This window comes from Natator depressus, chromosome 7 (assembly GCF_965152275.1).
Source record: "Natator depressus isolate rNatDep1 chromosome 7, rNatDep2.hap1, whole genome shotgun sequence".
In the NCBI taxonomy this organism is placed as follows: Eukaryota; Metazoa; Chordata; order Testudines; family Cheloniidae; genus Natator; species Natator depressus.
In genome coordinates this window covers 96566256-96578378 of record NC_134240.1, presented here as the reverse complement: position 1 = coordinate 96578378, position 12123 = coordinate 96566256, and the positions used below count along the sequence as shown (strand labels likewise).

Here is a 12123-nt window from a genome sequence, read left to right as displayed (position 1 = left end):
CACTAAAAAATCAAACTGTTTGAATGACAGCTATGTGGCCTTGTCCTTCCCTCCTCCCCCACCCCACCCGGGCTACCCTGTCTGTTATCGCGTTTTTTAAAATTAATAAAGAGAGAATGCATGGTTTCAAAACAATAGTTACTTTATTTCAAAGGGGGCAGGGTGGTTGGCTTACAGGGAATTAAAATCAACAAAGGGGGTGGGTTTGCATCAAGGAGAAGCACACACAACTGTCACACCAAAGCCTGGCCAGTCATGAAACTGGTTTTCAAAGCCTCTCTGATGTACAGCACGCCTTGCTGTGCTCTTCTAATCGCCCTGGTGTCTGGCTGCTCAAAATTGGACGCCAGGCGATTTGCCTTAACCTCCCACCCTGCCATAAACGTCTCCCCCTTACTCTCACAGATATTATGGAGCAAGCAGCAATAACAATGGGAGTGTTAGTTGCGCCGAGGTCTGACCAACAGCGCCAGCGAGCTTTTAAATGTCCAAAGACCCATTCTACCACCATTCTGCACTTGCTCAGCCTATAGTTGAACTGCTCCTTACTACTGTCAAGGCTTCATGAGCCATAGGAGCAAGGGGTAGGCTGAAGTAGGTGCGACCGCATGGTGCTGCTGGTTGGGAGAGCAGAGTTACAGCAGAAGCAGTGGAGCCGTACACCATGGACAAGGACGGCTAGCAGTCCTACTGCACTGTCTGCTGCGAAGGCACTCAGGAGCTGCTGCTGTGTAGCAATGCCAGCTGCTGCAGGTGCTTCTGTGTCGAATACTTTGAGGTCCTGGTAGGGCAAGGTACCTCGGCCAAGGCAAAAAAGCAAGAGCCCTGGAGCTGTTACATGTGTCAACCACAGAAGTGCTATGGGGTGTTACAGCACCTACCGGACTGGAATGTACGGCTGCAAGACTTCTTCACCAGCGACAAAGGACAGGAATATGAGGCACCTAAAATCTAAAGAGGCCCGCACGTTTCCCAGAGTCACTACCCTTGATAGTAGAACATCAATGATTGCATTGGCTACTTGGATCATAGCAGCCCCCACAGTAGACTTGCCCACAACAGCAGCAGTCACAGTGAGCTGAGTGGGCTCCATGCTTGCTGTGATATGGTGTCTGCACAGGTAACCCAGGAAAAAAGGTGCAAAATGATTGCCATTACTTTCACGGAGGGAGGGGCGACTGATGACGTACCCAAAACCACCCATGACAATGTTTTTGCCCTATCCGGCATTGGGAGCTTAGCCCAGTATTCCAGTGGGCGGTGGAGACTGTGGGATAGCTACCCCTAGTGCACTGCTCTGAAAGACGATGCTAGCCATGGTAGTGAGGATGCAGTCCGCTGACTTAATGCGCTTAGTGGGGACATACGCAATTGACTGTATAAAATTGACCTAATTTTGTAGTGTAGACATACCCTAAGGGATACAGTATTCTCAGCTGACCATTTTGCACTGATTTTTAAAACAATTCAGCCTCCCAGGCTCCAGCCAGACTAGGAATAAATCAAGAATATTTCTAGGAAATATCTTCCTTCTGGGCTCAGAGATATGAATCCTTTTGATGTGTGCTCTAAATGATGTACTATAACAATTGCCTTCCCTAACAACAAAGTGGAGGCTAAATAGCTGGTATATGAAATTCTGTAAGTTTCAGCGGGAGGGGAAATACTCCATGATCTAGATAAAGGACTAAAACCAGATTCAGCAGTAACTGTGCTAACTATAGACCTCAGTAAGTCCCTCTAAAAGGACTACTCCCTGACTTCTAGCAACATAACTACTCCGATATGGGCAGAGAGAACTTTTTTTCCCCAGGAGAAATGTTGAGTCTGGGCCTTCACAGGCACAAGTCCTGTCGACATGAGTGAAAATTAACACTCCTGCATTATTGGCCATAGTGGAAGCTCTTGTGTAGACTGATCTGGGTGCTGTCACTCTTCCCCAAGCACCATGTCTTCCAATCCTGCTGGAAATGGGCTTTACTGGCATTTGATATGCTGGCACCAGGCTGCCTATATTGGCTTCCAGTGTTGCTAAAGCCATTGGAGTTGAACCAGTGTTGGCAAAAGTAGGAAACTTTGTGTAAAATTTCCTTAGTGTAGACAAAGTGATGTTGCCCCATGGTGGCTCAGCATGAAGAGAAAAGCCACTTAAATAGAGGGTCAGAGGGGGAATAAATCAAGGAAGCCGATGAAAATGCCTTGTTCCCAGGACACTCTTCTTCCTTCCCATCACATTTGTGCCACTGGTCTTGTGATCACCTCAGCTACTCCTAACTGCTTCCTCTACTTTCTCCACGGGACCTGATCACTACCCCTCTGGGGCACTGTGTTTCAGAGGCTTCCATATATCAGTGTGGTCAAGACCAGTGGTGGGTTTAGAAAGGGAAGTGGTGGTTTCTCTCCCTCATGCCAACCTGCCTGAATGAAGAATCTACCTCTTGGGGCTCCCATTTGTCTGCCTTACCCACAGTCTGCTCATTAATTAATTTGGGTGGGGGGGGGGAGGGATAGCTCAGTGGTTTGAGCATTGGCCTGCTAAACCCAGGGTTGTGAGTTCAATCCTTGAGGGGGCCATTTAGGGATCTGGGCCAAAAATTGGGGATTGTTCCTGCTTTGAGCAGGGGGTTGGACTAGATGACCTCCTGAGGTCCCTTCCAACCCTGATATTCTATGATTCTGTATCTCAGATAGCAATACTTCTGCCACTGCTCTCAATAGTGGGTTAGGGTTCTGATACCTGGCAAACCATCAGGGCTAGTAATAAGGCACTAAGATTCAATTATTGTACCTCGCCATGTATTTCCATATGTAATCTCACCTTAAAACCATACTCCACCCATCCATCTCCTCCCTCTCGGCCTTCCCCTGCAAAAAAAGAAGAGAAAGCTGACTTACCCATGTAGAATGTATATTCCTAGCTCACAGGCAATGTTTACAGATTACTTACACTTTGTCAGATCTCTAAGGGGATGATTTCCCAGATAAACCCCCGAGTGAAATGTATTTTGATACAGAGGTTCCTTGGCAAAGCATCCCCTATTCTTTGTAAACAGCTCTCACTTCAGACCTGACAAACTCACTACACTAAATACGTATCTTACATGATATTTATCCATAAAGGATAACATGTAAGGTAGCTACAGAAAGCTCACAACTTGTCAAGATTCATAATCAATGTGAGATGCACATATGGGTAATATGTAAGAAATAATGTACAGTAGGACCTCAAAGATAGGAACATGAGAGTTGCGGACACCCTATGGAACCGGAAGTCATCAATCAGGCAGCAGCACAGACCAATAAATAAATATAGTACTGCCTCGAGGCTCAGGGCTTCAGCCATGGGGGGTTGGGGTTGCAGCTGCAGGATAGTGGGGGGCTCAGGGCTTTAGACCTGGGGCTTCAGCCCTGCGGCTCTGCTCTCCGTTTCAGTCTCGCAAAGGGTGCTGGGGCTTAGGGCTTCAGTCCCATGGCTTTGCTCCTAGCTTTAGCCCTGTGGGGTGGGGTGGGGGCTTTAGCTATGAGGGAAGCACCAGTTTCAGCCCCAGAGCTTCCCCCGTAGCTAAGCCCCAAGCCCTGGCATGCCCGCCCTCCATGCTGAAGCCAGGAGCAGAGCTGTGGGGAGCCCTGAGCCCCACCGCTCCCCCAGGTCTAAAGCACTGAGTCCTGGTGGTCCCATGGGGCTGAAGTCCGGAGCCCCCTGCCTGGCTGCCTGAGGGTTAGAAGCCACAGAGCCCCCACACACCTGGTGGCCCCCTCTCCCCCATGTGCCTGAAGTCTGTAATTTCTTTTTCAGAGTTACGGAACTCTTCAGAGTTACGAATAACCTCCATTCCCAAGGTGTCCCTAACTCTGAGGTTCTACTGTATTTGTATTGAAAATAAGGTTGATGGACTTGGAGTAAAAGTTAGTCACCAGTAGATACAGTTACAAACTTGACTAGTTAACCACACACCTCATTTGGAACTGGACATACAAATCAGACCGCAGCAGAGACACCCCTCCCGCCCCCCCCCAGAAAAGCAAATACAGTACATTACTGTGTTAAATGTAAACTACTAAAAAAAGAAGGGAAAGCCGCATTTTCCTTCCGCATAATAAAGTTTCAAAGGTGTATTAAGTCATTGTTCAGAATTACGAACAACCTCCATTCTTGAGGTGTTCGTAACTCTACTGTAACATGTCCTGGTGTTGGCCCATTCAGGCAGAGGGAGTTGTCCTCTGCAAGGATCACGTCTAGCCTTGCTCCAAGACTACCAATTGAAAATAATCAGAGATAACTGCAACAGTGGAAACTACTTGGAGGTTAAAAAAAAAAAAAAAAAGGAACATTATAACATATGTTTGCCCTGCCTGTGAATAAAGACAAAAGTCTAGTTCAGTATATGAGAGGGGGGAAGAAAGATCCTCTGCATCCTTTCACTGAGGAGACATCTTGGGGAGTGGGGATTTATGAAAAATTGGATCATTGTTCCTGTGAAGCCGGCTTGCTCTGCAATGGACTGAATTTGGGGGCGGGGGGAGGGCACATACTTTATTAGATAGAGGTAACTATTAAATGTAGACCCAGGTTTGTGTGTTATGATTTTATTTTTGCATTGTAACCATTTGTTTCCACTATTTTGTTTCTAGTTAATTCTCTATTGTTTCTTACATAAACCCACTTTAAAAAAAAAAAATTAGACATGCTCATGAGTGCTGTGATTTTACTGGAGCAGTGATTTAAGATAACATTAGTAAACTGGGGAACATAGCCTTTTTATTTTTAAGGACAGAGGAGCTGGGATTAGAGAGAGTAACCACTGACAGCCTGGATATCACAGGGGAATGATTCAAAGGGGCTCAGGGACCTACTGTTAACCTGTAAGACAAAGACAAAGCTGGCAAAGCCCAGAGGAGAGTGCTTGAGGTAACAGGCTGGTGGCATTAGGGAGTTTACACCCAGTCATCATAAGCAAGACTACCTGTCATGAGAGGCAGGGGGCTAACACGGTGATTTCCAGTCCTGGGTGCCTCAAGAACAGTCACATGGACCTCTTTTTATCTTGGGATCTGATCCTGAGATTGGATCCATGCAAGCACCCCCTCTGCTCATGCCTACAGAGACATGCCCATGCAGGTCTGATTATCAGATTGAAGATTGTCTCTGCAGGGATTGACTTGTGAGGAGTAAAAATTTTAGGTGTAAATTGAACAGCCTTTACATAAAGTGTAACTCAGTGTTTCCAACTCTCGTGATATTTGTTTTCCGTCTCAAAGCCCCAGCTCCTAAAATCAAGTGACTGGGGGAGGATCTCTGCTTCAGTTTATTTAAAAAAAATCTAGTCCCTGTGATTGTGGAGAAAATCTTGAAAATGTGAACAGTGTGTACCTTAAAGGCTAAAAACCCAGTGAACATAAAGAATCCAGTGAATTTTTTAAATCACTATTTTTAAGCAAATCTAATCTTATTTTGAGGATTGAAGAATGAGTTTTCAGTGCTTGAGGTTGGCAGCGCTGAACTTTTCTCAGATAATGACCCATGATGTCTAAATTGGCATGAAACGTAAATTTATTGCTACTTTGTGTTTGGTTGAAGCCTGAAAAACTTTTCCTCTTTTACTTGGTTCATTTCATTATCCTGCTTTATAAACTATTGAGATTTTCCAATGCACACCTGATGAATAAAAAGAGGAAAAGAGTGATCCATAACCTTTTGGCTAGTATTTTTGACCCATGCTAGTGATTTTTTTTTTTAATGTTTCCCCGTTCTATCAAAGGGGCCTGATAGTTTGTCGCTTTCTGAAAAATCTGTCCTCCTCAGATCATCTTAAATTGTCTTTAGTGATTTTGAGTGCCCAACTTGTTGCTTCAAAAAAATAAAATAATAAAATCTTGACCTTTAAATATTAGTGCTAGTTTTAACTTTTAGATTCCATCCAGCTATGTGGTATCTGATATTTCTTTGTAAAATAGAATTAGTGTGGGGAATGGTGTCTTTTCTTAAGGTAGCAAAGTATATAGTATATTAAAATGCCAAATGACTTCTGAGAACATAATGCTGACCCAACTCTGTATTTGACTTTTCCCTGGGGAGAAATGTCTTAAGCAGGTTTAATAACACAGTTGTATAACATCCACCACCCAGACGCAAGGCAGGAGTAGACTAAGCAGAAGACAAAAGTGGCACATTTAAATCTTGGGTGTGTGTTTAACTTTCATCAAGGGGACTTATATAGTTGCAGCAGATACAAAATGGCTAGTCATATACAACAAGCCTGCAACAGGATTCACCAGCTGCATTAAGTTGGGCATAGGGGCTGGAACCGGGGTGCTACAACACTTCCTGGCTTGAAGTGGTTTCCATCGTATACAGGGTTTACAGTTTGATTCAGTGGCTCAGCACCCCCACTATACAAATTGTTCCTGCACCCCATAGGTGGGGCTATTCTTTACCCTCCTCTTCCTCTGCCACCTGGATTATTCCAAACATCTCTAGCTGTAGCCCTAGTCACTGGACCATGCTGCCTCTCATGCTGTTGACCTGAATCAGTAAATCCATAATATGTAAATCATCGGGGACTTAGAAGTTTCCAGAATCTCAAACTTCTCTTTAAATTGCAGTTTTATTTTGAGGTGTTGTACGGTACTAGCCATCTGAAGCTTTAGAGTAACTAGGTAAGTCTCTCTTCATTCATCTGATAAATATTCCTTCACTAGTCAAATGAACTGCACTTGAAAGCTGCTGAATCTATCTGGTATAATATATTTAAAATAGCCATTTGTGGTCTCTTACTTTTAAGAAGCTTCATCTTTCTATTTGAGCCATGAGCTCCTATATTCAAGGTTATTAACTGCTGGTTTGTAGTGGCACCAGAACTGTAGGTTAATGTGAAGAGAAGTTATAAGCATTCACCTTTAGGGACAAACAAATAAATTGGTTAGTCTCTAAGGTGCCACAAGTACTCCTTTTCTTTTTGTGGATACAGACTAACACGGCTGCTACTCTGAAACCAGTGTTTATCAAAGCTGTTGTAAAAGCCAACTTGCAGTTGTGCCAGTCCTATCAAATTTCTGTTGTGAGAAGATAGTCTTTGATCCTGGTCTTGAAGCAGTTGCATTAAAGAACACACAGGGCAGGTTGAGTTATGTACCCATTCAGTAAAAAGAAAAGGTGGGGTGGGGGGAATGGTTGTTGTCATAAGATTAAATCCTCTAACAAAACTACCTAGGTTTTTGTGAGTTTTGTTAGTAATGCTTCAAAAATTCAAACCAGAAATTGTCAGTTGCTATGTGCTTAATATTTCTTCCCATACCACAAAATAACTAAGTTTCTCTATGAGCTTAGTTTGGGAATGTACAGTCTGACCAAGTTTGCAGAATTATTTTTTTAAGGCAAACAGTAAATGCTGAAGTGATGTAGGTATTTTTCAAAATTCCACCTGTTGTGTTTTATGTTTCAAAGGTGCAAATCACACATTGCAGATAACTTTCAGGCCCCAATGTGCTTGATAAATTGATTGTTTTCGATCAGTTTGTGTTTGGGTTTTTTTGCGGCTCTTCTTTTGAAGTAGCTGAGTTTTGAAAGTGTACATGAAATTTCTGAATACAGACTTTGCTGAAATATAAAGGTGCTTTAGCATAGGAGTTTCATAGGAATGTCAAAGGAAGTGACTTAAAAACAAATTTTCTGTCACTAACAAGATTGTAAATTATTAAAATACTGAATTTCTAGCTTATCATGTTTAAGGGCTATGGGTTTTTTTGTGTTTTTCAGTCACCTTGGACAAGGACAGGCAGGTCAGTTTCACCTTTAGTTTCTCATGCTAACAGGAGGCTGTGGTGCATTTTTAGCAGTGCAGAGAAATGTGATAATGTAATTGACTTATTTAAATCATTATATATTGGATTTTTCTTCTCATAATTCAACTTTTTAGACTTAAACTCTGAGGGTTTTATAAAAAAGGACTTTGACCCTTAACCATAGTATTACATCTCATTCTATTATTCATCAGAAAGGTAAATGTGAGGTCCTAAAATCCTGACTCTGTATACTGACAGTATTAGTTTCTGAGTTAGGACTGATCATGGATTTTAGTGCTAGGCCCTGATTGAATTGCTTCTGAAGTCCATTTGTGATGACCTGTTTTCTCTGGAGGAAAATATTAAAAACTTATAGATGACCTCAATGTTTTCAGCCACTCTTCTGTCAACAAGATGTCCTGACTTGCACTGCTCAGTCACTATTCTTAATCAGTTTTACTCCAGTCAGTCTTCAAGATAAACAGAAGGGTGTGTGTTAAATAGATATGCAAATGTTTAAGGCCACTGATCACGCCAAGATACTGAAGCACAATTTCAGTACATTTTGCACAGCAGAGTTAATTAACAGAATGGCAGGCATAAGTTGCATGGACTTCTAGGTAAAATCTTAGCCTTGTGAAATGTTGCCTCTTTCTTTAAACAAACAAACCCTCCCACTGATATGGCCTTCTGCCCAAGACTACTGCAGGCCAGATGACAGGGTCCACAATCCTACTTTCTGCCTAATAGTCTTAGCACATGCTGTTCATGTCAGAGTAGGAGGAATGCAGCATTTTGAATGTTGTGACTTCATTACATATTAGTAGCAGAAAGCCCATGCTGTTGCATAAGTATGATGCTTGGGCCAAATAATCCATCTATTCAGTCTTCCTCATACAACCAATCAAACTGCTGCATGCAAATTATCTGTTGAGTAAGGGTGGTGATTGGTTGTTACCTCTAATGTGGTGGTGATCTAGGATTCTTGGCATGACATAAATACATGCCTTGCTGTCATGTGTGTAATTTGTAAAGTCAAAATGGCTAAGAATTTAAAAATTGGTTGGTAATAGACTATGAATCCCAGTGATGATTGAACTTGGTGATATTCTGAACAAAAAAACCTCTCAGCCATGTTCGTAGCTGTTTCATCACTTCACACTGATTCCACAGACGTTCTAGGCTTCAGAGCGAAACACAGAAACAGTCCTGGAATCTTATAATATTGACAGCTTCTCTTTAAATGCAAATCAAGTGTTCCAGTATAGTCTTTGAGGTAACCAGGTAATAAGAGCTTCTGGGGCTCTTAGTCTAACTTTAAAAGGCCAATAAAATAGGTACATATCACAACTATTAGAGATTGCTATAGTGGGATATGAATAACTTCCTCTGCTTAGAGGTGTGGATTGGACTATCGGGAGCGTTGATGACTCTCATTAGTATCCTGCAAGAATGGTGTGGGAGGAATACTCTCTGCCAATCTGGTTTGACAGCAGTATCTCACAATCGTCTCAGGTCTCTCCTTGTTTCAACCGTTAAGTTGAAATGAAATGTACTCATTTCTGATTTTTTTTCATTTCCATTCTGAGCAATGTGTATTGGCTGGAAGGAAACATCTCTTGCTTTTTTTTTTCTTTCTTTTTCTTATCAGAAATGTACATTTCTACCTGAAAACTCAGATGTTAAACATGCATCAGCTAATTTAAACAGCTGCAATTCCTTACGCAAGCTTAAATTAAGAGTTAAAGGGGTTGGATTCCATGAAGAACCTTTTTTCCTATTTTATAAATTTTTTTGAGAAGTACAGGTCACAAGGGAAAAAATGGACTATAAGAATCTTAAAAATTTCTGATAGGTTTTAACCAGAGTCCAGTATAGGAAAACTTATTATATCCCTACACCAAAAAGTGAATTGTTTAAGATTTAAATACTAAGCTAGCCAGCTATCACATTCTGTTCTTCATCATTAAAATGACAACTGCATTCTTCAAAAAATATTTCAGTGGTATTATTGCTTACTTCCAACTTTTATTTAGATCTGTTAATTCAATGAGGCTATTATTAAACTGTAGCTATTATGTCTTCAGTTTACCATGCAAATTTACACCACAAGAGTTGCAGGTTATATTTAGATGAAGTAAAGGAGAGTGAGCCTCTCACCGCTAATATTGGTCAGTTCTGTGCCACTTACAATAACCTTTCTCCCTCTTTCACTTTCTTCAAGGTAACAGAAGATAAGAACACAGCTGTTCTCCTAGAGTTTCATGAAGTCTGTAAACATCCTGACATGCTCCCCAGGAGAATCTTGAGGTTGCCATGCAGATGACAGCAGGATGAGTTTCCTTGTCAGATTGCACTGCTTATCTGTGAAGGGTGACGGGCACCTGGACTGGAGTTAGGAGACTCTTCTGGTGCGAGGCTGACAGGAAAGTCTTAAGGATATCTAACCGAAAACAAGGGAATTGAAAAGTAAAGCAGTGAACTAGGAGAATAGTGAATACCACAACTTGGAATGTATTTATTACTTAAAACTAGCTACTCTTGATAAAATCCCAAAAATTATTGCTGCTGCTTATTTTACTTACAGATTTCACACACTTGTTAATTTTAAAGCTACAAAACTTTTACTCTATACTGTATTCTAAGAAATGTAATTGGAGCAGGACATGCAATAGAATGAAATCAGTGTAGTGTCTTAAGTACAATGGACTCACTTTTGTGTCAATTAAAACTTGGAAAATGTGCAACACAATTATGTGGCCATTATTGTGCACACTTTAAAGCTTTTCAGTGATGTTTACTGCAGAGCTGAGATAATCAATTAAGAACACTATGATTTCAAGCATATAAACAAGCAATCAACTAGTAATTCGGATTGTGAGGTATTCTAAATTAATCTGTGCATCTTTCAGTGATCCCTACACATATGCTGTACATCCTAGATGCATTCATCCTAAATGCACTGAGGTGGCTATTCACCTAATGCAGTTCATTAATGAACTTAATCTTGCATTCACACTTTTCTCTTCAACCAGTGTAGCTTGTGGCCCATTGAGAGTACATGCTGATTGATAGGAAAAGGATTTTTCCACCCTTAACATTGCTGATAGTTACTGGTACTCTTTTTGAAATGTTTAAAACATTAAAGAATGAAAGCCAATTTAAAAATCAACTGAATTACAGTGAAGTTTGGGATGTTTTCAGTATCACTTAAACAATAGCTTGGATCTGATCTTCCTTTTATATAACTTAAAAAAAAAAAACCCACCCAATAGCTCCAGTATCTAGTAACATATATCTGTGATACTCATTTTAGTAATGGGGAGGAGAGTTCAAAATTGCCTAATACAGTTAACGTGGCTTGTATATACTAGAATGAAACTAAGTGAAGTGTCATTACAACATATGCTATTTTGTATTTTTTTTTCATAAAACCTTAGTCCATGTCCCCTTACCAAAAATAAAAAACTACAGTTAGGTTTGCTAACTCGGAAATATTAATGGAAAGAGACAAATAAAAGCTCATGTTTTTTCTTGGCTCCCATTGGTTCTTTAACAATATGATGTTTCTAATGGCCAATATTAAAGGGGCTAAATTTTAAAACCTTTTCAAAAAGAAATCCATTGTACATAAACATTATGAGCACCATAGATATAGTGAGGTAGACACACATGTCTGAAAATGTAAAAAGTTTGTTTTACGTTTGTATATGCTGTTACTCTGAATTTCACTTATTCAGACAATGAACGTAAACTAGTCATTTGTACTAGTGTGGTAAGTTTCTAATTTAACTATATTTCCCTTAACCAAATACTGATTTGTAAGAGTGGCAGTTCTCCCCGCCACACCCCCCCTTTTTTTTTTTTTAGGAAAGTATGTTTTTTTAAATTGTTTTTAAAAAAAACTTCAGCTAGACTTAAATATGATGTCAGAGTCAATTTTTTCCAAACTGAAATCAGTTAGTCATGTATAGACTCAATCATTTCCCATTAAAAAATTCTTAATGATTAAGTTATTCTTTACTACACTTTTTAAGTAGCATTGCTTTAAATAGAGATGTTTTAATGGGTAAATAGCTATGTGCAGATCTTTTCAAAACTATTTTAGATTACTCTCTCAATGTGTCCCAACCTCTATTTGGTTTGGAATTCTAGTACTTGTTTCATCCACAGATAACTACATTAGGTACAAATTATGGGACTGGCTTTTACAAAGCTAGAATCGCCTATTTGCAAAGAGGGTGAGGTATGGGCGAGAGAAACCTAGAATCATAGAATATTAGGGTTGGAAGAGACCTCAGCAGGTCTCAGGAGATCAGAGAGACCTCAGAAGATCCAAGC

At 40.7% G+C, this 12123-nt stretch overlaps 1 protein-coding gene across 2 annotated transcripts in view; it reads left to right on the top strand.

Moving 5' to 3' along the window:
- Nucleotides 1-11612, top strand: part of PWWP2B (PWWP domain containing 2B) — a 46812-nt gene extending 35200 nt beyond the window's left edge. For both annotated transcript variants that reach the window (XM_074959117.1, XM_074959116.1), the window contains exon 4: nucleotides 10007-11612. The gene's annotated coding sequence lies outside the window, so the exon portion shown is untranslated. The remainder of the gene's footprint in view (nucleotides 1-10006) is intronic.
- Nucleotides 11613-12123: the final 511 nt, after the last annotated feature.